This window comes from Nomascus leucogenys, chromosome 9 (assembly GCF_006542625.1).
Source record: "Nomascus leucogenys isolate Asia chromosome 9, Asia_NLE_v1, whole genome shotgun sequence".
NCBI lineage: Eukaryota > Metazoa > Chordata > Mammalia > Primates > Hylobatidae > Nomascus > Nomascus leucogenys.
In genome coordinates, this window is record NC_044389.1 from 30750442 (window position 1) to 30777889 (window position 27448).

At 41.3% G+C, this 27448-nt stretch overlaps 1 protein-coding gene and 1 pseudogene across 2 annotated transcripts in view; both read right to left on the reverse strand.

The window, feature by feature from the left end:
• Positions 1–27448, reverse strand: part of C9H1orf21 (chromosome 9 C1orf21 homolog) — a 254983-nt gene that overhangs the window by 51214 nt on the left and 176321 nt on the right. The gene's annotated exons all lie outside the window — the stretch shown is intronic.
• Positions 9336–11230, reverse strand: LOC105738752 (annotated as a pseudogene).

Genomic DNA, 27448 nt, shown 5'->3' on the forward strand with positions numbered 1-27448 from the left:
ACAAAATATTATAACAATGAAATGTATCATCCATCATCTTTGATATTTTAACAAATAAAAACCCACCATTTGTGCAGAATTGCTAAACTTTTTCTGTGACTAACCAAAACCGTGCCAGTTTTTTTTTTTTCCCACTAAATTGAGAAACTGCATATGTCAAAGCTAAAAACAAAAAGTTAAATGATCTAGTTTTTCTTACAGGCAGATCATTTTTCTCACACTCATTGTGCCATAGAAGCCAGCCAAAAATTAAAATCAGACTCCAGCCTTCCTGAACAAGCTGGACACACCCACAACTCTCTTTAATTCCAAAACTGTCAGTGCCCAGAACATCTGCTATATTATTTTCCTATTGCTGCTTTAACAAATTAACACACACTCAGTGGCTTAAAATGACATCGATTTATGACGTGACACTTTTGGAGGGCCGCCTTCCTTCTGAAGGCAACAGGAGAGAACCTGTTTCATTGCCTTTCTAGCTTCTACACGTCACTGACCCGCCTCGGTTCATAGCTCCTTTCTCCATCTTCAATGCCAGCAGTGTAATATATCTTCTATCTCCAATCTCTGATTCTGTTATTACATCTTCTTTCTCTAACTCTGATTCTCTTGCTTCCTTCTTGTAAGAATCCTTGTGATTATACTGTGTCCACTCAAAGCATTCGAGATAAAGCCAAGATCCCTAATTTCATCACATCTGTAAAGTCTCTTTAACCATGTAAAATAACATATTTATAGGTTCTGTGGATTTGGATGTGGACATCATTCTTCAGCTTACCACAGTGTGCCCTCTGGGCTGTAAAGATTCACACCCACCCCACATGCAAAATGCATTCATCCATCCCAAGGTCCCCAAAAGTCTCAACCCATTTAACAGCATCGGCTTGGCTCCTGGCTGGAGTGCAGAGTGCAGGCCGGCGGGGGATAAAGCTGAGCCGTGCGCCTCTGCCAGATCCCCAGGGCCTTGCAAGACAAATTAAGGATTTGGGGTTTTATTCCAAAAGTCATGGGGAGAGCCTCTGAAGGGTTTTAAGCAGGAAAGTCACAAGAGTGGATCTGAATTCTCGAAAGACCACTCTGGCAGCAGCACCCATGAGAACTGGAGGTAGGGAGGCTGCTTAGGAGCCTGCTGCAGTAATCCTGGGGAGGAAAACAGGGCGGTCAGTTTAGTTGAGCATTGCCATAGACTGTGACTGCACAAGGGTGGGCCTGAAGCTGGGTGGTAGTGGAGGCTTGAGAGGACCCTGGAAAATAGAGGGAGAAGAAATTTCAGTTGGCCAGGGCAATGCAGAGGGCAGTGCCAATGAGGACAGAGCAGAGGACCTGGCAAGACAGTAAGAGGATAGAAGGTTCTGACAACTGTCTGTTCTGTAGCAGTTAGGACTCCTTCCCTCAAAGGCCACAGAGGCCGGGCATGGTGGCTCACGCCAGTAATCCCAGCACTTTGGAAGGCCCAGGTGGGCGGATCACCTGAGGTCAGGAGTTCGAGATCAGCCTGGCCAACATGGTGAAACCCTGTCTCTACTAAAAATACAAAAAGTAGCTGGATGTGGTGGTGCATGCCTATAATTCCAGCTACTCAGGAGGCTGAGGCAGGAGAATTGCTTGAACCCAAGAGGCGGAGGCTGCAGTGAGCTGAGATTGTGCTACTGCACTCCAGCCTGGGTGACAGAGTGAGACTCTGTCAAAAAAAAAAAAAAAGTGACAGAAACTCAACTTGATTTACCTCTGCAGAAAAGTGATACGTTGGTTTACCTAACAGGAATGAAGCTGATCAGGCTTGGGCCTGACTGGATTCAGGGAGTCAAGCAATGCCCTCTGTCTCCCTGTCTCCCATTTTTGCTTGTCACCTTGGTTTCATTTTTTTTTCATGACCTCCTGGCAACCCCAGATTCAATCCTTCCACCTCTGTGGCCCGACAGGCAAGAGGGTCTTCCTGTTTGTATCAATTACAAGCATCCCAGGGAAACACTGGTTAGCCTACCTTTAGTCAGGTGCCTACGCTGTGTTAAGGGGTTGGGGGGTCTCTTAGCAGGGGTCAGGGGGTTTGCTAGGAGAAGAGAAGCCATAGCTAAAACCTCTCTAATTCATCTGGTATGAACTCTTTGTACTAAATTTTTTTCTATTAGTATACATAGATATAAAATGTATGGATTCTGTTGCATGTACTATGATTTTTTTAAAGTTCTTTTTTTTTTTTACCTTTTTGTGTTTTCACATACAGGGGGTTTTAAGTTTTTCACTAATGGAAAAAATGGATTGTTTTCATTTATTACTACTTCTAGCACTTCTATGATTAGTCCTGGTTAATTGTAAATTTAGGTCCTTACTCATACACCCTCTTCCATACCCCTCTGCAACCTCTTCCCATCAGAAGTCAGAGTAAATGAGGGGAAGTCAATATTTTAACAGTGCACCCCTTCACCTTCTTGGCCTTTTAACTAATACAAGAGTCATCTCTGTTGTGCTATAATTATTTTACAATGTGGAGCCAGTCACTAGATTTCTATACACAATCTGAACAGTCAATAATCAAATCTGGCATTGCTCTATTTCTGAGGTACTTTTAGTCCAAGGTTCTTAGGAGGAGACTGGTTGTAGCTACAATTTGGGTTAAAAATGTTCCTCAAAATTCAAATACGGTATTTAGGCAATAGAGACTCAGCGCCATTCTTTTCTTCTCCCTTCTTTCCTTTTTGAGAAATGTACTGCTAGAAATATCTTCATTCTAAACTCTGCAAACAGAATTGATCCTGTAGTCCTTTAAAGTGGTGTGTTGAGCCCCGAGTTTCTTCACTTGGGTATCTTTTCAGCCTTTTAGAAGCTTTCTTAAAAACTCCCATACTATCTTTCTTCACACTTGCCCTCAAATTTGGTGTGCATTCCCCTAAGACACCCGAGCTGAGCTCATCCTGTGGATGCGGGATAGTGACAGGACTGGGCCCTCCGCAGCCCGACAGGGACAACAGCTGGTCAGGGAGAAAGAGTGAGAACAAATGACCCATGTCCCCTGCTGCTCTTACGGCTCTTCCCTCTGAGGCTCTTTCACTAGGAAGCTTTCAAATTAAGGGTTCATTAAAGATATAATAAGCACATTCTCTCCATTCTTTTCACACCCTCTAGGTCCTGCTAGCCAAGTCAGTCTTAAGAGCCAGTTTCCTTTTGCCCTTATTCCTTGCCTCTCCACTTAAGTGAAAATCTTTTCCTACTTGAGTAAAAGGCAAAGAAAAAAAAAGTTAAAGAACATGATTAAGAGCTTTAATGAATCATATAGGTCTGAATGTAAAGTGGTTTCTGTCTTTCCAATGAGATCCTCAGAAATGTGTCTTGGCAAACATAAATACATAATCCTTTAGGGATGTGGTTGAAACCTTCAGCTGACTACTTATATGGTTTGTTAATTCAGTGACATATATATTTAAGTTCACATATTATGTAAAAATCATATTTAGAAGTATTACTTTTTCCATATGCACATTTCATGAAACAATTTAAATTTTTCAGATGCATCTGACATCAGAGTTTTCACAATCACTTAGAATCACAAAATGTTTGAGTCTTCTGATGTTTCCAAGGTATAAATTATCTTCACTTCTTCTTCTTCTTTTTTTTTTTTTTTTTTTTTTAAGACAGAGTCTTGCTCCGTTACCCAGGCTGGAGTGTAGTGGCACGATCTCAGCTCACTGCAATCTCCACCTCCTGAGTTCAAGCGATTCTCCTGTATCAGCCTCCCGAGTAGCTGGGATTACAGGCATGTACCACCACGCCCAGCTAATTTTTGTATTTTTTTTCTTTAAGTAGAGATGGGGTTTCGCCATGTTGGCTAGGATGGTCTCGAACTCCTGACCTCAGGAGATCTGCCTGCCTTGGCCTCCCAAAGTGCTGGGATTACAGGCATGAGCCACGGCGCCCAGCCTATCTTCATTTCTACTTTGAAGTAAAAGGCGGTTTGAATTTTGTATTTATTTTATTTTTAATTTTTTAAAGATTTCAACTTTTAATTTATGTTCAGGGGGTACATGTGTAGGTTTGTACCAAGGATATATTGCTTGATACTGAGGTTTGGGGTATGAATGAACCTATCATCCAGGTTGAATTTTTAATTCCAGGCCACCAATACTCCACATTATTCACCACTTATCATATTATTTTTTCAAAATAACTGTTAATGCTTTTCCTGTGTAGAAAAAAAAAGTGAAGCTCGCTGCCAGCACTGATTTAATTTTACGTAAACATGCTCTTTGAGGCTGAAGCAAATCTGACTTTCAATGTGAAAATAAAATATACAAACCGTTTTTGGAGTTATTTCTAAACAGAACTAACATCAGAATCGTCTGATCACCAGAAACGTCTATTTCGGAAAAATCAGATTCATCAAATGAATCTTCGGCCAAGAACTCTTCGAGAATGATGTTAATATCACGCGTAGGAATGTTACGTTTTCTACGACTTGACATTTTCAGTGATTGAGAATTATTGTATTTTGTAAATGGAAACACCACTACTAAAAACAGAATGCTATGAATAGAATGATGTCTTTTGTTTCCAAAGTCGATATACTAGAGTGATGTGAAAATAATATTAAAAGAGATTTTGCATGGTGAAAGTTATCTCGGGGTAAACGCTGCAGCTGCAAGTGCCATCAGTGAGTATTCTCAGGGCAAATGGCAAAGGGTTAAAAGGCTGTTTACAATGACACACAGCAATAATGACTACATTAAAATAGTTTTTTTTCCTCTATTAGAAACAGAGTTGGTTCTGACAGAAGATCTTTGCAAGCATCCAGAGTGATCATGGGCTGAGAGAGTACCTGCACCATGAGACTTACATACAAGGTGGCATCCACTTGACTGAAGTGGATTTTTTTTTTTTTTTTTTTTTTTTAGAAGGAGTCTCGCTCTGTCTCCCAGGCTAGAGTGCAGTGGCGTGATCTTGACTCACTGCAACCTCTGCCTCCTGGTTCAAGTGATTCTCCTGCTTCAGCCTCCTGAGTAGCTGAGATTACAGCTGCATGCCACCACATCTGGCTGATTTTTGTATTTTCAGGAAAGACGGGGTTTCACCACCTTGGTCAGGCTGGTCTCAAACTCCTCACCTCATGATTCACCTGCCTTGGCCTTCCAAAGTGCTGGGATTACAGGCGTGAGCCACCACACCCAGCCTGAAGCATAATTTTTTTAAAAAAAATCTTGCTTGGATCCTGGCTTATACCATAATGCAGTAGAAACTTTTACCGATGATCATCTTCAACAATGACTTTACCAAACTCCAGGGTTTTCTGATTGATAGAACTTACTAGAAATGTTAGAGACTTTATCCCATTTCTCTAAATTTCACTTCAGTAAACTGCTGAAATGAAAACTCAACAAATGTGAGTGCTACATCTGCTGTCTAACGGTCATTTTCCAGAAAACATGATTACAAAACAGAACAGAACAGCATGTATACTGGTCCATTTACCTACATGCATGTTCTTGCTCCCTCACTCCTTCTTCCTACACCTCCTTTCTCAAAGAGTTGTATGTTGTAAATGATAAACTGCTAGAATACAGACACAATCGTGCTTAATTTGTTCCTTACATGAGGTCTTATGTATATTCTTCACTGATGTTCCCTTGATAATCCGATAATGGAGAAACACAGCTTTTGATTCCTTGTCTCTTATGGTCTCTTGTAATCATAAACACAATAACAACAAAAATAATAGCTCTCACTGACAGCACCCTTCCCAAGAGCCAGACACCTGACTAAGGCCTGTGGGCATTAACTGAGTTAATGCAGATGAAATGCCAGGCACAAGTCCTGCCATGTGGTAAGAGCCCAATAGATGCCAGCCATTACTATTACTGCTGTTATCTGTATTAACTGTTATCATTCAATCCTCATAACAACTATACGAGGTAAGCATTCCCACAGTTGAGAACATTAAGAAGAACATCAAGGAAACAAGGCCATAGAGTTACTGGCCAACGGGATAGAAACTCTGCATGTCCATCTTTTTCAATAAATATTTTACATTCTTAAAAAGGCCAAATCTATATAAATTAAAGAGGATGAGGAAAAGAGCAGTCCACATATTTTTAAATTCCCCCCTTATGTTCCAATATCTAATGATGAGAGAGGTCTGGAAGGGACACACAATTTTAATGACAGGGCAAGAACCCTGGAAATCCCCCAATGGCCATAGATGAGAAACAGCAGCTGCCTCTTCCAGCCCAAAGCAAGTCAAAGCCAGGCAAGTCATGGAAAGGGATGAAGTGTCTCCAGCAAATAACAGGGGGTAGAGGGACCAGGTATAACTGGTAAGATAAAGCCCACTTGAAAGGCAATCAAAATTCTTCTGAAAGGTCATTCAAGTTGACCAAGTAATACATATAGCCGGCGTTGATACCAGGGAGAGCCAGTTGTTAAACACAGTTACATGCTGCATAACAGCATTTCGGTCACCGATGAACTGCATATATGACAAGGGTCTCGTTAAGATTATAATACTGTATTTTTACTGTACCTTTTCTATGCTTAGAGATGTTTAGATGGACAAATACTTATCATTGTGTATAAATGCTTGGAAGATTCAGCTCAGTGACATGCTGTGCAGGTTTGTAGCCTAGGAGCAACAGGCTATACCATAGAGCCTAAGTGTGTAGAACCTGTGTAAGTTCACTCTATGAGGTTCACATGACGACAAAAATCACCTAAGGATGCATTTCTTAGAACGCTTCCCGGTCGTTAAGCAACCCAGGACTGTGAATACACCACCTTCATTACATCTGGCAAGATGTTCTGCCTTAGCACTCGGTTGCATTATTTTCCTTTTCTTTCCTGTTCACTATGCTTTAATTCTGAGGACCATAGGAGGGTAGAATATTACTTTTTAAAAACTTTAAAAATGTGTCTAAGCATACCCTTTTCTTAAATTGATGACCTGATGTTAAAATATTATTTTTCATGTCATTTATAATCTTATCAGAATCCATTGAATGAAGTTTGGTTAGACTTCAGTGAAAATTATCTTCTAGAGTTGTTTTCCCTGCCTGGGATACAGGGGTAACTTTACTACAATTAGTATGTATAGTGCAGAATTTCACGCAAGGGGGCTGTGGCAGCAGTGTGATAATTTAAACAAAATTATAATTTAAACATATTTAACAAATTAAACATAAACATTTAACACATTTCAGCATATTTAACATAATTTAAACTTATTAAACATTATTTAAACATTCAAACAAACAAAACAAAAAGGATATACGCACAAACTTGCAGCTACTTAGATTACTGCAGCTTCTAGGATCCAGTGTCTTTCACTGATTTAAAAACACGGCGAAAATAAAAAAATAAAGTTGTGCCTGAAAAATATATATTTAAATCTTATTTAATATAGTATAAAATTTGTTTGCCACCTCTACCTAATTCCTTGTTCTAGGGTGACCAAGGCAGAATGATACTACATAACTAAGTGGCAGCTTTTCCCTCAAATAAATATCCTTTATTTATTTGCAGTCAAGAGGAAACTGCAGTTTCGAGGACGATTTGGATAGACCAGACTGCAGTGTCCATGCTACTTTTTGAAGACTCAGTTAAAGGGCCCTAAATTCTTGGCTTCTGTAGGCTTTGGCTTAGGACATATGGCTATGCCATAGTCCTCTCCGCAGCACGGTAACCTCTTCCTGAACTGACAACAGTAAGTCCTTTACCAACCCTAGCTCACTGTTCTGACAACCCTGGCCCCAATCTTCAAAATAGTACCACCCTGTCACAACCAGTTTCTATCATCATTCTGTCCGGTACAAAGTTTTATTATCTATTTTATTTTTTAGAGATGGAAGTCTTGGTATATTGCCCAGGCTGTCCTCGAACTCCTGGCCTCAGGTGATTCTCCATCCTTGGCCTCCCAAGTAGCTTGGACCAGAGGCACCTGCCATTGCACCCAGTCTGCAGTTTAATTTTATTTTTTCCTCCAAATTAAGTAGTTGTCTATTTAGGTAATTTATTTGAAAGGAGAATACTGTAATCCAGAAATGAATGAGTATTTCCTCGTTTAACCTTCCAAAGAAAAGTTCAGCCTCTAACAAAGTGTAAGGCAAGTAACAGAATTTAGCTTATCTGTATACAAAAGGACTTTCAACCACGCTCTAGAAAATGTGCACACTTTCATTTAATGACCACTGATGATGGAAATGAGAAGCAAGTGGCAATGGGAACTGCTGCTTCCTTGTCCAAATTAGCAAACCACCACCTGCTCTACTGCTCTGTATCACTGGAACAACTCCAGTTCCTCCAGAGACTATGAAAAGGAACTGCAGAAGCTAGTCAAGGTAGCATGGTACACTCCATCAGGCTTGTGAAGAAAAGCAAAAGAAAACACCATGCTGATGCCCTCTTGTCCTGGCTAGAACCACTGTCACCCTCCCTATTATTGGCAGAGACTTATCCCAATGCCTTGGCTTATCTGTTTACATATCTGTCTCTTCTTACTACAGGCTCCTTTAAATGCTTCAACCTAATAAAATGCAAGCCCCTAAAGACGGTGTTCATGTCTTATTCATCTTTGTATATAGTAGGTAATGCGGTAGGCACTCAATAAAGGTTTGTTGGAAGAAAGAACGAATGAACATTTGTCTTCCTTTACTTGTGTGCTACACGGTTCAGCAACATTAATCCCACTCAGAATGAAGCTGGGCACAGAAAGGGCAGAATGACCTTTGGAGCTGAGGCACAAGAATGGAGGACCATCAAAGGGAAGGAGTGGTGCTTTCATTGTAACCTTGACTAAAATTGTGATTGTGGCTCCATGGGAGAAAAAGAGAGCAAGAAACAGCAGTCACCCCAGTGCATGGGCACTATCACTTTTAAGCTGAGTTATAAGAACCTCAGGGTGTTTTTTAAAAAATAGGTTTTAAGTTACTTCAAGGAGGAAAAAGAGCTTAACATGCATCATTTTACTCTAAATAGCTTTGAAATGTTTTGAAATGTTTTCACCATAAGACTTTCAGGTTGTAATGCTAATAAATATCTTATAATACTCATAGTATCATTTAAGAACTTCTCTAAAACGCACAGCAGCCTGGAGTAGTCAAATTCATGGAGACAGAAAGTAGCATGGTGGTTGCCAGTGACCGGGGACAGGGAGGAAGGAGGACTTAGTGTTTAATGGGTACAAAGTTTAAGTTTTGCAAGATGAAAAAAGTCCTGGAGATGGATGGTGGCGATGGTTGCACAACAATATGAATGTACTTAATGCCACTGAACTATATTCTCAAAAATGATTAAGAGGATAAATTTTATATTATGTATATTTTACCACAATTTTTGTGTGTGTGTATGTGGTAAAAGGAAAGTCGCTGTCAAATGCTGGCAGATAGGAGAATGCCTGGGCTCTAGCCTCAAGGGAATCACTTCAAACTTTAGGCTAGAGAGAGGGTTTTAAAATGGTGAACATGGAATGGGAGGTGTGCAGGAGTGTGCTGAGTACAAGGTCTGGGTGTCTTGTTCTGGTGGCTGTCTTCAGTCACGGTGCACCTGGAGTGCAGCTGGGTGCCATCTCAACAATGGCTGGGTTGTGGATTAACTGCCTTGAGGTCATCTCTGGAATTTCAAAGCTCAGTCTTCATGCCTGGTTGTCTCAAGATTAGCCCCTGGAACTTTCAGTGTAGTTCATTCCTTGTGGTTTCATCATGGGGCTTGCAGGAAACAAAAGCTAGTATGCGGAGGGCCTTGAAGTTTCAAATGGCTTGAACTTCCTTGTAATGCAGTTCAGCATGGGCTGGGTTCACATAGCAACAATTAACTGTACATCTTCCTTTGACTTTAGCAGCCCTGGAAAAATCTCTGCTTGACCAGTATGAAACTCAAAGCTGGTGATGCCACTGTAGGCTGCAGTCTGCCTGGCATCCTCCACTGCCTGCCCCACCAACAAAATCCCAAGGACCTGCGATGTAGCTGAGCCAGAGGGAGGCTGATCACACCGGTTCCACAGCAGATGTCGAGGAGGATGGTGTTAGAGTTCACTCCACTCAGCTTCCCCACAATCCAATATAGCATCTCTGCACCAGCAGTGTTAATCTGGAAAAAGGCATCTGGAGAGATGCAGACCTTCAAGCCCAGGAGATCTTTAAAGATATGAGGTTCTCCAAATAAGAGCTGGTAGGCGGACTGATGATGGCTGAAACGGGTCCTGCTTTCCTGGAAGTCAAGTGAAGTCAAGTCACAGACTGCTCCAGGACCTTTAATGAAAAATTCCTTTACAGTCTCCTTCTGAACATGGAGCTCCTCTGGACTTAATTCCTGGGGATGGAATGTGATGACAGCCATTGTGTGCCTTAGGCTATTGGTGCGGACTGTGAGCTCACACCAGTATCGACCTTCACGAAGCAGAAGGCAGGGCTCTGTTGGAGACTGTGGAAGGAATACTTCATAGTACTGTGCCACCTGATTGTGTTTCTCAGGGATGTTTTTCAGATGGTTAGACTGTACACAGACGATATTCCCATCTCTTCAAGTTCCCAGGTCATATTCCACAGTCTTTGGATTGCCATCTGGACACTGATTCACAGAGAAGGTGGACTTATTTCTGCAGCCACTGACAACAGGAGATGGTATAATAGGATGGAGAAGACAAGACAGCCCCTCAGATTTGGGTGCAGCTGTTGTCACATTGACTTCATCGAGCATTTGGATGTGAGACTCTAGTCTTTGTAAAATTTCACCTTGAGCTGTTCATAGCTCAGCCTCCAGAGCAGCATCACAACACCAGCCAGCCTTTCCTGCCAGGAATCATCTAGTAGTCCCAGATGGCTTGGTTTCTTCTGACTTTTTGTCCTTTTTAACACTTCTTGGCTACCACATGGGTGAAATTTCCCTTACATACTATGCCCCAAAAGAGCTGTGACCAACCTGGTGGTTTTACGGCACACCAGGGAAGCAGTCTTGATTTGCAGAAGAAACCCACCATGGAGAGGAAGCACCTGAGGCTGTGTGTTAGAACTCTTCTCTTAATGCCTGCCATCCAAAGACACACTGACATCCACCTCTCAGGGCTGAGGTGAGAACAACAAGTTCATATATATGGCACGCCCTGGACTGTGCTGAACACAGCAGATGTTTGACATGTGTCACTACCCTTCCTTAGGCTCTGAATTGAAGTGTGTCACTTGGTTTCTTCACACCTTAATGTCTCCAACCTGCAAAATCGAGGCAGCAAACCAAAAGGGCAGCAGATGGCCCATACTGTGGCAGGGAAAGAGTCATTTCCTGTTGAGCAGGGAACTTCTACTACTCCCTGGCATATGCAGCCAACCTGGGGGCAGGGGTGGCAGAACGTGGGGCTCCTCCCAGTGCCAGTATAGCAGCTGGCCTGGGCACCTCAGCTCCTCTCGGGGAGTACCCTTCCCTACTTTGCTGGGGGATCTTCTCTTGAGAACTTCCTCAAAAGCATTCATAACCCTAATCCACAATTTTAAACAATGTACAACAAAAGTTGGAAGGAGTTCTCACCCCCAGCCTCCCCTAAGCTTCCCCTCCCCTTTTAATATATCTCTTTCATTCCATCTATTAAATGTCCTCTCCTTATTTTTATGCTCCAAAATCAACATTAAACAGAAAATTTACAGACACAGATTGGTTAAAATATTTACTTGTAGATTTATAAATAGTCTGCAGTCCCAAAGACAATTGGCCACATAATTTACTGAACAACAGTGATCCGTGTAAGTTTGGTCACAATGGAAAACTACAGATCCTGCGAAGGTTTAATATGCAGGACCTTAATAATGTATAATTTCGGTGGGTGAAGCCAAGATGGCCAAATAGGAACAGCTCCGGTCTACAGCTCCCAGCGTGAGTGACGCAGAAGATGGGTGATTTCTGCATTTCCATCTGAGGTACTGGGTTCATCTCACTAGGGAGTGCCAAACAGTGGGTGCAGGACAGTCGGTTTAGCGCACTGTGCACGAGCTGAGCCGAAGCAGGGCAAAGCATTGTCTCACTTGGGAAGCGCAAGGGGTCAGGGAGCTCCCTTTCCTAGTCAAAGAAAGGGGTGACAGATGGCGCCTGGAAATTCGGGTCACTCCCACCCTAATACTGCACTTTTCCAACGGGCTTGGAAAACGGCACACCAGGAGAGTGTGTCCCGCACCTGGCTCGGAGGGTCCTACGCCCACGGAGTCTCACTGATTGCTAGCACAGCAGTCTGAGATCAAACTGCAAGGCGGCAGCCAGGCTGGGGGAGGGGCGCCCGCCATTGCCCAGGCTTGCTTAGGTAAACAAAGCAGCCAGGAAGCTCGAACAGGGAGGCCTGCCTGCCTCTGTAGGCTCCACCTCTGGGGGCAGGGCACAGACAAACAAAAAGTCAGCAGTAACCTCTGCAGACTTAAATGTCCCTGTCTGACAGCTTTTAAGAGAGTAGTGGTTCTCCCAGCATGCAGCTGGAGATCTGAGAACAGGCAGACTGCCTCCTCAAGTGGGTCCCTGACCCCCGAGCAGCCTAACTGGGAGGCACCCCCCAGTAGGGACAGACTGACACCTCACTCGGCTGGGTACTCCTCTGAAACAAAACTTCCAGAGGAACGATCAGGCAGCAGCATTCGTGGCTCACGAAAATCCGCTGTTCTGCAGCCACCGCTGCTGACACGCAGGCAAACAGGGTCTGGAGGGGACCTCTAGCAAACTCCAACAGACCTGCAGCTGAGGGTCCTGTCTGTTAGAAGGAAAACTAACAAACAGAAAGGACACCCACACCAAAAACCCATCTGTACATCACCATCATCAAAGACCAAAAGTAGAAAAAACTACAAAGATGGGGAGAAAATGGGGCAGAAAAACTGGAAACTCTAAAAAGCAGAGCACCTCTCCTCCTCCAAAGGAACGCAGTTCCTCACCAGCAATGGAACAAAGCTGGATGGAGAATGACTTTGACGAGTTGAGAGAAGAAGGCTTCAGACGATCAAATTACTCTGAGCTACAGGAGGAAATTCAAACCAATGGCAAAGAAGTTAAAAATTTTGAAAAAAAATTAGACAAATGTACAACTAAAATGACCAATGCAGAGAAGTGCTTAAAGGAGCTGATGGAGCTGAAAGCCAAGTTTCGAGAACTACGTGAAGAATACAGAAGCCTCAGTAGCCGATGCGACTAACTGGAAGAAAGGGTATCAGTGATGGAAGATGAAATGAATGAAATGAAGCAAGAAGGGAAGTTTAGAGAAAAAAGAATAAAAAGAAATGAACAAAGCCTCCAAGAAATATGGGACTATGTGAAAAGACCAAACCTAAGTCTGATTGGTGTACCTGAAAGTGATGGGGAGAATGGAACCAAGTTGGAAAACACTCTGCAAGATATTATCCAGGAGAACTTCCCTAATCTAGCAAGGCAGGCCAACATTCAGATTCAGGAAATACAGAGAACGCCACAAAGATACTCCTCGAGAAGAGCAACCCCAAGACACATAATTATCAGATTCACCAAAGTTGAAATGTAGGAAAAAATGTTAAGAGCGGCCAGAGAGAAAGGTTGGGTTACCCACAAAAGGAAGCCCATCAGACTAACAGCGGATCTTTCGGCAGAAACTCTACAAGCCAGAAGAGAGTGGGGGCCGATATTCAACATTCTTAAAGAAAAGAATTTTCAACCCAGAATTTCATATCCAGCCAAACTAAGCTTCATAAGTGAAAGAGAAATAAAATACTTTACAGACAAGCAAATGCTGAGAGATTTTGTCACCACCAGGCCTGCCCTACAAGAGCTCCTGAAGGAAGCACTAAACATGGAAAGGAACAACCAGTACCAGCCCCTGCAAAAACATGCCAAATTGTAAAGACCATCGAGGCTAGGAAGAAACTGCATCAACTAACGAGCAAAATAACCAGCTAACGTCACAATGACAGGATCAAATTCACACATAACAATATTAACTTTAAATGTAAATGGGCTAAATGCTCCAATTAAAAGACACAGACTGGCAAATTGGATAAGGAGTCAAGACCCATCAGTGTGCTGTATTCAGGAAACCCATCTCACGTGCAGAGACACACATAGACTCAAAATAAAGGGATGGAGGAAATCAAAAACAAAAAAAGGCAGGCGTTGCAATCCTAGTCTCTGATAAAATAGACTTTAAACCAACAAAGATCAAAAGAGACAAAGAAGGCCATTACATAATGGTAAAGGGATCAATTCAACAAGAAGAGCTAACTATCCTAAATATATATGCACCCAATACAGGAGCACCCAGATTCATAAAGCAAGTCCTGAGTGACCTACAAAGAGACTTAAACTCCCACACAATAATAATGGGAGATTTTAACACCCCACTGTCAACATTAGACAGATCAACGAGACAGAAAATTAACAAGGATACCCAGGAATTGAACTCAGCTCTGCACCAAGAGGACCTAATAGACATCTACAGAACTCTTCACCCCAAATCAACAGAATATACATTTTTTTCAGCACCACACCACACCTATTCCAAAATTGACCATATAGTTGGAAGTAAAGCTCTCCTCAGCAAATGTAAAAGAACAGAAATTATAAAAAACTGTCTGTCAGACCACGGTGCAATCAAACTAGAACTCAGGATTAAGAAACTCACTCAAAACCGCTCAACTACATGGAAACTGAACAACCTGCTCCTGAATGACTACTGGGTACATAACAAGATGAAGGCAGAAATAAAGATGTTCTTTGAAACCAATGAGAACAAAGACACAACATACCAGAATCTCTGGGACACATTCAAAGCAGTGTGTAGAGGGAAATTTATAGCACTAAATGCCCACAAGAGAAAGCAGGAAAGATCCAAAATTAACACCCTAACATCACAACTAAAAGAACTAGAAAAGCAAGAGCAAACATATTCAAAAGCTAGCAGAAGGCAAGAAATAACTAAAATCAGAGCAGAACTGAAGGAAACAGAGACACAAAAAACCCTTCAAAAAATTAATGAATCCAGGAGCTGGTTTTTTGAAACGATCAACAAAATTGATAGACCACTAGCAAGCCTAAAAAAAAAGGGAGAAGAATCAAAAAGATGCAATAAAAAATGATAAAGGTGATATCACCACCAATTCCACAGAAATACAATCTACTATCAGAGAATACTACAAACACCTCTATGCAAATAAACTAGAAAATCTAGAAGAAATGGTTAAATTCCTCGACAAATACACCCTCCCAAGACTAAACCAGGAAGAAGTTGAATCTCTGAATAGACCAATAACAGGCTCTGAAATTGTGGCAATAATCAATAGCTTACCAACCAAAAAGAGTCCAGGACCTGATGGATTCACAGCCGAATTCTACCAGAGGTACAAGGAGGAACTGGTACCATTCCTTCTGAAACTATTCCAATCGATAGAAAAAGAGGGAATCCCCCCTAACACATTTTATGAAGCCAGCATCATCCTGATACCAAAGCCTGGCAGAGACACAACCAAAAAAGAGAATTTCAGACCAATATCCCTGATGAACATTGATGCAAAAATCCTCAATAAAATACTGGCAAACCGAATCCAGCAGCACATCAAAAATCTTATCCACCATGATCAAGTGGGCTTCATCCCTGGGATGCAAGGCTGGTTCAACATATGCAAATCAATAAATGTAATCCAGCATATAAACAGAACCAAAGACAAAAACCACATGATTATCTCAACAGATGCAGAAAAGGCCTTTGACAAAATTCAACAATGCTTCATGCTAAAAACTCTCAATAAATTAGGTATTGATGGGACGTATCTCAAAATAATAAGAGCTATCTATGACAAACCCACAGCCAATATCATACTGAATGGGCAAAAACTGGAAGCATTCCCTTTGAAAACTGGCACAGGACAGGGATGCCCTCTCTCATCACTCCTATTCAACATAGTGCTGGAAGTTCTGGTCAGGGCAATCAGGCAGGAGAAGGAAATAAAGGATATTCAATTAGGAAAAGAGGAAGTCAAATTGTCCCTGTTGCAGATGACATGATTGTATATCTAGAAAACCCCATTGTCTCATCCCAAAATCTCCTTAAGCACATAAGCAACTTCAGCAAAGTCTCAGGATACAAAATCAATGTGCAAAAATCACAAGCATTCTTGTACACAAATCACAGACAAACAGAGAGCCAAATCATGAGTGAACTCCCATTCACAATTGCTTCAAAGAGAATAATATACCTAGGAATCCAACTTACAAGGGATGTGAAGGACCTCTTCAAGGAGAACTACAAACCACTGCTCAATGAAATAAAAGAGGATACAAACAAATGGAAGAACATCCCATGCTCATGGGTTGGAAGAATCAATATCGTGAAAATGGCTGCACTGTCCAAGGTAATTTATAGATTCAATGCCATCCCCATCAAGCTACCAAAGACTTTCTTCACAGAATTGGAAAAAACTACTGTAACGTTCATATGGAACCAAAAAAGAGCCCGCATCGCCAAGTCAATCCTAAGCCAAAAGAACAAAGCTGGAGGCATCACGCTACCTGACTTCAAACTATACTACAAGGCTACAGTAACCAAACAGCATGGTACTGGTACCAAAACAGAGACATAGATCAATGGAACAGAACAGAGCCCTCAGAAATAATGCTGCATATCTACAACTATCTGATCTTTGACAAACCTGATAAAAAAAAGAAATGGGATAAGGATTCCCTATTTAATAAATGGTGCTGGGAAAACTGGCTAGCCATATGTAGAAAGCTGAAACTGGGTCCCTTCCTTACACCTTATACAAAAATTAATTCAAGATGAATTAAAGACTTACATGTTAGACCTAAAACCATAAAAACCCTAGAAGAAAACCTAGGCAATACCATTCAGGACATAGGCATGGGCAAGGACTTCATGTCTAAAACACCAAAAGCAATGGCAACAAAAGCCAAAATTGACAAATGGGATCTAATTAAACTAAAGAGCTTCTGCACAGCAAAAGAAACTACCATCAGAGTGAACAGGCAACCTACAAAATGGGAGAAGATTTTCGCAACCTACTCATCTGACAAAGGGCTAATATCCGGAATCTACAATGAACTCAAACAAATTTACAAGAAAAAAACAAACAATCCCATCAAAAAGTGGGTGAAGGACATGAACAGACACTTCTTAAAAGAAGACATTTATGCAGCCAAAAAACACATGAAAAAATGCTCATCATCACTGGCCATCAGAGAAATGCAAATCAAAACCACAGTGAGATACCATCTCACACCAGTTAGAATGGCCATCATTAAAAAGTCAGGAAACAACAGGTGCTGGAGAGGATGTGGAGAAATAGGAACACTTTTACACTGTTAGTGGGACTGTAAACTAGTTCAACCATTGTGGAAGTCAGTGTGGCGATTCCTCAGGGATCTAGATCTAGAAATACCATTTGACCCAGCCATCCCATTACTGGGTATATACACAAAGGACTATAAATCATGCTGCTATAAAGACACATGCACATGTATGTTTATTGTGGCACTATTCACAATAGCAAAGACTTGGAACCAACCCAAATGTCCAACAACGATAGACTGGATTAAGAAAATGTGGCACATATACACCATGAAATACTATGCAGCCATAAAAAAGGATGAGTTCATGTCCTTTGTAGGGACATGGATGAAACTGGAAACCATCATTCTCAGTAAACTGTCGCAAGGACAAAAAACCAAACACTGCATGTTCTCACTCACAGGTGGGAATTGAACAATGAGAACACATGGACACAGGAAGGGGAACATCACACTCCGGGGACTGTTGTGGGGTGGGGGAAGGGGGGAGGGACAGCTTTAGGAGATATACCTAATGCTAAATGACGAGTTAATGGGTGCAGCACACCAACATGGCACATGGATACATATGTAACAAACCTGCACATTGTGCACATGTACCCTAAAACTTGAAGTATAATAATAATAATAATAAAAACAAGAAAATGTGGCACATATACACCATGGAATACTATGCAGTCATAAAAAATGAAGAGTTCATGTCCTTTGTAGGGACATGGATGAAGCTGGAAACCATCATTCTCAGTAAACTATCGCAAGGACAAAAAACCAAACACCACATGTTCTCACTCATAGGTGGGAATTGAACAATGAGAACACATGGACACAGGAAGGGGAACATCACACACCAGGGACTATTGTGGGGTGGGAGGAGGGGGGAGAGATAGCATTAGGAGATATACCTAACACTAAATGACGAGTTAATGGGTGCAGCACACCAACATGGCACATGTATACATATGTAACACACCTGCACATTGTGCACATGTACCCTAAAACTTAAAGTATAATAATAATAAAATTTAAAAAAAGAATGGGGAAAAAAATAATGTGCAATTTCACACATGCAGGGCCTTTTATATGCCTGTGGACTTTGAGAATTGAGAACAAACCAACTTTTTGAGAGAAATATGGTACTTGGCTTGTTTATAACTCCAATGCCAATCCACTTTACAGGGGGACACCCCACTTAATTTGCCAGTTGGAGGTAATAAAGTCATACTACAAACTGAAAGCAACCATAGGAACTGGAATGAGCATGATGATCTTTCTGGAGAAGCACCAGAGTTCAGAAAAGAGGTGCATGGTGAGGTCTAGATAACCAGGGCTCTGAAGGTGGCCAGATCTTTAAAAGCTAGACTCTGCCACGCAATGTTTGTAAAGTCTGTAAGTAACTTAAACTCTTAGAGCCTTAGTTTCTTAATCTGTAGACTGAAGATAACAGAATCTCTCTCATAAAACACTATTATTATGTCAAATGAGATTAAGTAAGATAGTGCAAGCACCTGGAACATGGTGGATATTCAATAATTCTTAGATACTATTAATTATCCTCATGAATAATATCAGAATATAATATTGTTCTGTTCTAAATTTATTATATGTGTGCATACGTGTGTGCACACAGTTCTGAAAAGTAACCAGGTCAACCTCAGAGTCTTGTCCTGAAATACTTTTTTGTTTTAACATCATGAGGTTTGACAGCAAGGATGGCACTTTTCAGGGTAGTCTAGTCTAGCCCTTCATTTTACATCAGTGGTAACTAACGTCTAGAGAGAGTAAAGGACTTGATGAAGCTCATACTGTTAGTGGCATAATTAAAGCCTATCCTTTGATCCAGGTCTCCTTCCTTTCTACTGTGGAACTTCTGTAGGCAGTAGAATGAAAACAGGTGAATTTTCAAACCTCACCTAATTCTGGACTGTGTGCCATGTAAGCAGCAGGTGAAACATGGCAGAGGTGACTTGCTGTGTCCTGTGATGGCCGAATTAGAAAAGACCCCAGCTAAGGTTTCCAGAGATCCCTAGTGCTAGCAATTCCTGAGCCTCTGGTTCATTCTATGTATAACTGGCTTTCTTGAGTTTGCTAAGAAATGCAACACTTCACTCTCTCAGCTTTCCAATTTACAGAATGTTATAGTATTATTGTCTCCTGTTCTCTTAGCCTTAGAGAATTATTATTATTAGGCCAGGTGTGGTGGCTCACACCTGTAATCCCAGCACTTTGGGAGACTGAGGCCAGATCACTTGAGGTCAGGAGTTCAAGACCAACCTGGCCAATATGGTGAAACCTGGTCTCTACTAAAAATACAAAAATTACCCGGGCGTGGTGGTGCATTCCTGTAGTCCCAACTACTTGGGAGGCTGAGGCAGGAGATCACTTGAACCTGGGAGGCGCAGGTTGCAGTGAGCTGAGATCACGCCATTGCTCTCCAGCCTGGGCATCAGAGCAAGACTCTGTTTCAAAACAAATAAATAAGTAAATAAAGGGAATTATTATTATTATTCTGTAAGACCAACAGCTGTGTTTTATCTCTTCTACCTAGTCCAGTCTAGGTACTTTGCATATATATTCTAATTCTAGAGTAGTAAGCAGTAGTTGTTATTATTACTTCTAGTTAGAAATGAGGAAGCCAAGTTTCAGCAATTTGCCCAAGGTCTCTCAGAGGGTTTGAATTCAGGTATCTCCAATGTCAGAGCCCAGGTTGTAGATCCTGACCTCATTCAAGCATCCACAGTGAAATAATGCTAACAATGACTGTTGATCACCTCTGAGGATTCGCTTTGCGCACATTAACCACAACAGCCTTATGATACAAATACTATGACCATTTCTCGATTTTATAGGGGAGGAAACTAAGTCAAAGACTGGTTAAACTGCTCAAGATCCCAAACCCTTGAGACAGTGTTCCTAAAGTTCACCAGACAGTTAAATATTCTCCGTCCACCTTGTAGATTTCCACAATCTTCTTTAAGAACTTCTCCCAACCTTGTATTTTCTTTCCTAGATGGCTTGTTCCAAAAGAAAACAGAAATCTCCTTGAACCAGCCAACCAAAGCAGAGACAATGGATAGAGGATAGCCAGAGTTCAATAAAATCATTTTGAAAATATTTTCACAAGAAATCATTTTGCTAGATTACACTATTCTCTGCTTATAATTACCTTCAGACATTCAATTCAGGAATAATGTCAAGAAGGTGCCCATGTAACTAGACATGTAAAAAATGACAACTCGAATTTGCTTTCTAGTCTGACAGCCTGAAATTATGTATGCTAGGGGGAGCTGTTGAACAATTTTAAGGTTTTCATCCGTTTGGTATTTTTAGAGTTGCATGTGGTAGTGCTTTGGGGTAGGGTGAGCTTGTAATTTTTAATTAAAACCCATTTAACCTGAGCCTGGTAACTTTTAACCAACACAATGTTTTGCTGCTGAAGACATTTTAAAATAAGTTGTATTCATTATATGTGCAGTTAATTTTTATTCATGCAGAAGCATTTATCACCCATTGTTTTTTCTCCTATCACATTTAAGAACTTGATTAAAAGATAACACAACGTAGGTGTTAAATCTAAAGAAAGAGGCAGTGTCTCTAGAGCATTATTGATGATGGTAAGATGTGCATGTCATAGTAGTTAACAGAATCTCTAATATGTAGGAAGCAAAGAACCAAAACCTTGGCAATCAGGAAATCTTAGCCTAACTCTCTTGCTCCACAATTCAGCTAAATGACCTAAGTACTTGTTAATAAATCATGAGGCAGGAAATACACAGGCCTAGGAAGGTTAGAAAGCAGAGCACCACTTATGCTGAACTGACACAATTTTGGTCACGTAGGCTCAGTCAGAAATAGAAAATGTGATGTAGTTAAACATAAAAGGTCACACAATAGGCAGAACTACCCCAAAGTCTATATAATTAGGAATTAAGCACACGTACAAATATATATCCTTCTCTGAAATTTCATTAGTGGTCTACAAAATTATTTGTTGTAGAACAGTGCCTACATCTACACAAAATAATTTTAGTAGTAAATGCTTAATTTTTTTTAATGAATAAAGATGATCAAGTCCAGCAGTTACAAGTTTGCAGCACTTTTAATACTTGCTTCTTAAAAGAAAATGAAGGAGAATCATTCGTGTGTGCTGAAAGGCGCTGTGTAGACAAATGACAACTTACCAAGATATCACTATGTTGCCTTAATTATTCCCTCAATGCTTCATACATTGCTTCTCCCATATGGGGCGAATGACTTGAAGTAGGAGGCAATGTCTTTACATGCTGCGCAGATATTTTATGCAGCTGCTAGGGCTGTGCTAGGCAAAAGGAACTCAGCGAACACTTGTTGACTGATAAACTGTGCAGATGAAAATGTGAGCTACTTCCTATGTAGTTTATCCAAGTTTATGGGAACATTCCTGTGGTACAGGGAGAGCTACTGCTACATAACTACTGCTTAAAAGGTGGAGTGAACAACCTAACACCATTTATTATAATTTACTCTTTGAAAATTACTAAGTCAAATATAATTTTTTTCTTTCCATTCTCAAGTCCAGGATAATTGTTGCTTATGAATAGAAGATCTGACAGCTGCTGGAACACTGGGGCAAAGGGGTTTTCCTGCTTTCCATGAAAATATGTGAGTTACTCCATGTACTAGTTTTCCAGAATCATTTAGTTCGTTCTTAGAAATAGCTTACAGCAGCATCCACAACGACTAGGTCCTTTTGCAGTTGGCAACATTGAAACTACTATTCTGGTACACGGGCTAAAAAAAGAAAACCTAAAAAAGGCCTTTGGGTGGGTGAAAAATGATCTTAGATGATTTAAAAAAAGAAAGAAAGAAAACTGGGGGCAGGGGGAAGCACCCAAAGGAACATGTTTTAAAAAACCCCACTTTGGGAGGCCAAGGTGGGCAGATCATGAGGTCAGGAGTTCGAGACCAGCCTGGCCAATATGGTGAAACCCCATCTCTACTAAAAATACAAAAATTAGCCAGGTGTGATGGTGGGCGCCTGTAATCCCAGCTACTTGGGAGGCTGAGGCAGAAGAATTACTTGAACCCAGAAGGTGGAGTTTGCAGTGAGCCGAACATCACACCATCGCACTCCAGCCTGGGCAACAGAGCCATATTCTGACTCAAAACAAACAAACAAACAAACAACCCTAGAAACATACCTGTTCAACAAAGTCAGACTTTTGGAGTCAAAAGTTGCTTTTCAGGGAGCAACTTAAAAAGATTCAGGAGAGAAAACACTTTGAGAGGTACTGGGGCTAAGGCACATGATCTGATTATGTCCTTTGATTCAAATCTACTGATCCTAAAATGCCAGGTCTTGGCTTCATCTCATCACTAACAGTACACTGTCATCCAGATAAAGTCTATCTATTGGATTATACCAGCCCAGGGGCCTATAGCCCTGCTCAAGGTGGTTTGGCAAAGTTCAGCAGGTATCCTTCCCCCGCTCCACCCTGAAGCCTTAAAATTAGGAGGAGGAGGGAGCTGTACACCAGAGTGTCTTTGAGGAGGGCAGTGGGTTGGGTGAGAGAACCAGCTCTGCAACACATTAAAATGCGTTCTTGCTGTGGCACTGGCAGGCTTAGGTTCGGCTAGGCAAACCCACTGCCCTGCAATTTATTCTAAATATGGTAAATGCCCTTGTCAAGATGATCTTGCTAAAACTGGATTATTCCACAAAGGCTGGAAATATACCTCTACTTAGCAAAGGATTTCTCATAGAGAACACAACAGCATTGTAAACAAGAGTCTTAACAGAATTAAGAAAATAAATCTTTCAAGAAGCCTTAAGCACATCAGAGAGCATCATTTACATACAGATAATTGGCGTACTAATTAAAAATAATTCCTTTTGATTCATTAAAACAGGCAATTTCAGGGCTGCCATTAGTCACCATCTCATTAATCCATGATCAAAGAATCATTCAAGGTAAAGTGAAGAATTAATTTCATAGGGGCATCTTTGCCAGGGACAGATACCTTTTAGAGGTGGTAAGCTGGGGAGCATGCCTGTCACATTGGAGGATTCTGGAGAGCCTGCTCTTGGGGCCTCCAGACTTGCTGGTCTGGAGTGTTTGCGGTCAATGGCTGGGAAGAAGCTGATCGTCCCCCCTACACTCCACTTGAGGTGTTTCTCTACCTGCAGAAAAGGTACCTAACAATGATTCTTTCAGCTAGTTAGGTTTTACAAGAAAGGGGTGGGGGGAGGATATTGTAATATTTGGAATGAAAAGTTTGAATTTTCTTAAAAAATATTCTGATTTGCCTTTTCTTCTGGCTCATATGAACCAGTGCGGTTTTGCTGTCATTGAAATTACTAGAAATTTGGAGTTGACACACATCATCTTATTCATTCTAGTGGGTTATTGTAAAAGATTTTCAATCTCTAGATTTGCAAAGATCTTACGATGGCTTTTCTTTGGTTTTTAGAATTTCCAAACCTGAATTACTCTCCAAAGTCATCTAATATGTACTAATGTGACAGGCACACGGCTATGATGTCTTAAGCAAGCATATCCTTTTTCTAATCTCTTCAACTAAGCATGTGACTAATCATAATTGTTTAATGTGCATCTACTCTGTACCAGGCATCTTACATGAATTTTTGCTTACCCCTTAAATAACCTGGCATGTTACTGATTGCTTGCTACATGTATTAGGCCATTCTTGCATTGCTATAGAGAAACCCGAGGGCTGGGCACGGTGGCTTATGCCTGTAATCCCAGCACTTTGGGAGGTCAAGGCGGGATGATTGCTTGAGCTCAGGAGTCCGAGACCAGCCTGAGGAACATAGTGAGACCCTGTGTCTACAAAAAATACAAAAATCAGCCAGCAATGGTGGCTCACGCCTGTAATCCTAGCACTTTGGGAGGCTGAGGCGGTGGATAACTTCAGCTCAGGAGTTAGAGACCAGCCTGGGCAACATGGTGAAACCTCATCTTTAAAAGAATTACAAAAAGTTGCTGGGCATGGTGGCATACACCTGTGGTCCCAGCTGCTCAGGAGGCTGAGACAGGAGGATCACTTGAGCTCAGGTTGTAGTGAGCCATATTGGATTGTGCCACTGCACTTTAGTCTGGGTGACAGAACATGTGAAAGAAAGGAAAGAAAGGAAGGGAAGGAGGGAGGGAGGGAGGGAGGAAGGAAGGAAGGAAGGGAGGGAGGGAGGGAGGGAGGGAAGAAGGAAGGAAGGAAGGAAGGAAGGAAGGAAGGAAGAAAGGGAGGGAGGGAGGGGAAGAAAGAGAGAGAAGGAAAGAAAGAAAGAAAAAGAAAGAAAGAAGAAAGAAAGAAAAGAAAGAAAGAAAGAAAGAAAGAAAGAAAGAAAGAAAGAGAAAGAAAGAAAGAAAGACAGACAGACAGACCTGACACTAGGTAATTTATTTAAAAAGAGGTTTAATCAGCTCATGGTTCTGCAGGCTTTACAGGAAGCACAGCTGCATCTGCTTCTGGGGAGGCCTCAGGGAGCTTTTACTCATGGCAGAAGGTGAGGCAGGAATAGGCACTTCACATGGTGAAAGCAGGAGCAGGAGAGAGAGTGGGGGTGGGAGGAGGTGCCACACACTTTTAAGTGACCAGATCTTGCAATAACTCACTATTGCGAAGATAGCACCAAGCCACGAGGGATCCTCCCCCATGATCCAAACACCTCCTACCAGGCCTGACCTTCAGCACTGGAGATTACAATTCAACACTAGATTTGGGCGGAGATAAATATCCAAACTATATCACTACAGCAAGTACATACTAGGAATGGACTTCCTATCCTCATTTTACAGTCAAGGAAACTCAAGCTCAGAAAATATCAAGCAACTTAACTTCCATGTTCACAGGACTAGGTATTGACAAATTCTGGACTCATATCTTGTCAGTCTGACTCAGGTCTATCTGCTTTCTTCTACTCTATAATTCTGCCTACAGGGCCAGTATTACCAACTAGCAGGGACTGAGCATGTGGCTCTTGCCAGGCATTGTCCAAATGGTTTTGCATGTATCAACTATTTATCACTCACAACAATTCTATGAGGAAATACTATTAGTATTACTAGTGCTATTATTGCTATTGCTACTATTACTATTATTATCACTATTTCAGAGAAAGAAACAGAGTAAGAAGCTAGCCCAAGTTTACTCGAAGGATCCCAGATGGCCAACAACCAAGGTGGGCAGCCTGGTGACCCGAGAGTTCCCTCTCTCATCAGGAGTGGCCGTCTGCAGCCAAAGGACTCTATGTCTGGGATGCTGGAAAAGGGAGTCTATATTGGATAGATGGCTGCATTTGACCTCCAAACTTCTTTCTAAAGATTCCTAGATGCTTACAATCTAATGGTTTATGTACATTTTGACTTTGGAATTCCTGGCATATAAGATAGGTGTGCTTAAAAAAATCCTAGCAACTACTCTAGAAAACTTTTTTAAAACAGCACGATTTTTCACCTTGTCAAGATCAAATGTTCTGAAAGCATTAGCAGTCATTACACAAATCAGGGCCATAGAAATCATGAATAATTCACTGATGAACATTAAGATTTTATATTCTGTGACATACATGGTAGAAGCTTGCTGGTGAGTATTGAAGGAGATGTGAAGAGGCTGCTGGTGGGAAAGGGAAACAGAAAGCTAAGGTGACTTCTACTGTACTGGCTGCTAATGAATTAATAAGAAGTGGTGAGAAAGAGGAGACAGAAAATCAGCTGGAGAAACTAAGCCTGTAGATAGCCACCCTTTGCTCTTACCATGTTGAAAACCAAAATGGTAAAGCAGGATATAAATGAGACTTTGCATACAGACATGTGCCTGAATTCATACAAAAGACAGGGGTTTATCGCAATGAAACCTGTTAAGGGCAACTGCATATGCCAGTCAAGTTCCACAGGAATTTCCCACTTCACATCTGCAGAGCTGTGCCCAAATCACAGTAATTTTATCTAGAATGAATGGCTCCATCAGCTACATTATCTGGTAGTACTGCCAACCAGTTGGTGGTGGTATTTTATGTTAAAACAAAATAACTGAAAATAACTAATATATAACCAAAGATCACCAAAATCAATCTAAGTACTTCCTAAATGGAAACTGAAACTTGAAGGGAATGAGGTTTTAAATTGAGCTTCTCACACAATTAGCAATTGCAAAAATATGGAACCAGCCCAAATGCCCATCAATCAACAGTGGATAAAGAAAATGTAGTATGTATATACCATGGAATACTACTCAGCCATAAAAAGGAACGAAATAATGGCATTCACATCAACCTGGATGGAACTGGAGACCATTATTCTAAGTGAAGTAACTCAAGAATGCAAAACCAAACATTGTAAGTTCTCACTCAGAAGTGGGAGCTAAGCTATGAGGACGCAAAGGCATGGGAATGATACAATGGACTTTGGGGATTCGGAGGAAAGGGTGGGAGTGGGGCGAGGAATAAAAGACTACACAATGGGTACAGCGTACACTGCTCGGGTGATGGGTGCACCAAAATCTCAGAAATTACCACTAAAGAACTTATCCATGTAAGTTAACACCACCTGTTCCCACAAAACCTATTGAAATAAAAAAAAAAAACACATACACACAAATTGAGCTTCTGAGGCTAACTAAACACTACAAGAACAATAATGGCACAGTTCATGGCTCCCACATTGACATTCATGAGCATCAGGAGGCTAAGACATATACGTGGAAAATTCCATCTGATAGTGCAAAGGTGGGAGCAGAGAGCAGCTCACACGCATGCAAACGAATCAGCAATAATTCATGAGTTGATAGACTGTATGTCAATGAGAAGAAACTACATATTGTTTGGAGCAAGATAAAAACGAATATAAAAAAATACCAGCCATTTTGGGAACAGAGTGGGAGGGGAAATGACATAAAGGTTAGTTAAGTCTTGTGATGCTCAGGCCGCTTTTATCAGAGTGATTCAGTTGGACAAAAAATAGAAATGAGTTTTCAAAGCCAAGACAGTCTTCCATTCATCTTTTCCTTTCTAAAATTATAGTCACCCTCCTTAACAATAAGGATCAGATTTTCAAAAAGTGAGTGTGGCTCATGTGTTTTTCCCCAGGCTTGGTCATATGATACAGATATCACCTTTCCACTCTTTAGAAGTCTGATTCTGTTTCCCCTTCCTTCATTCTTCCTCAACATGTGGAATAGTTCCAAA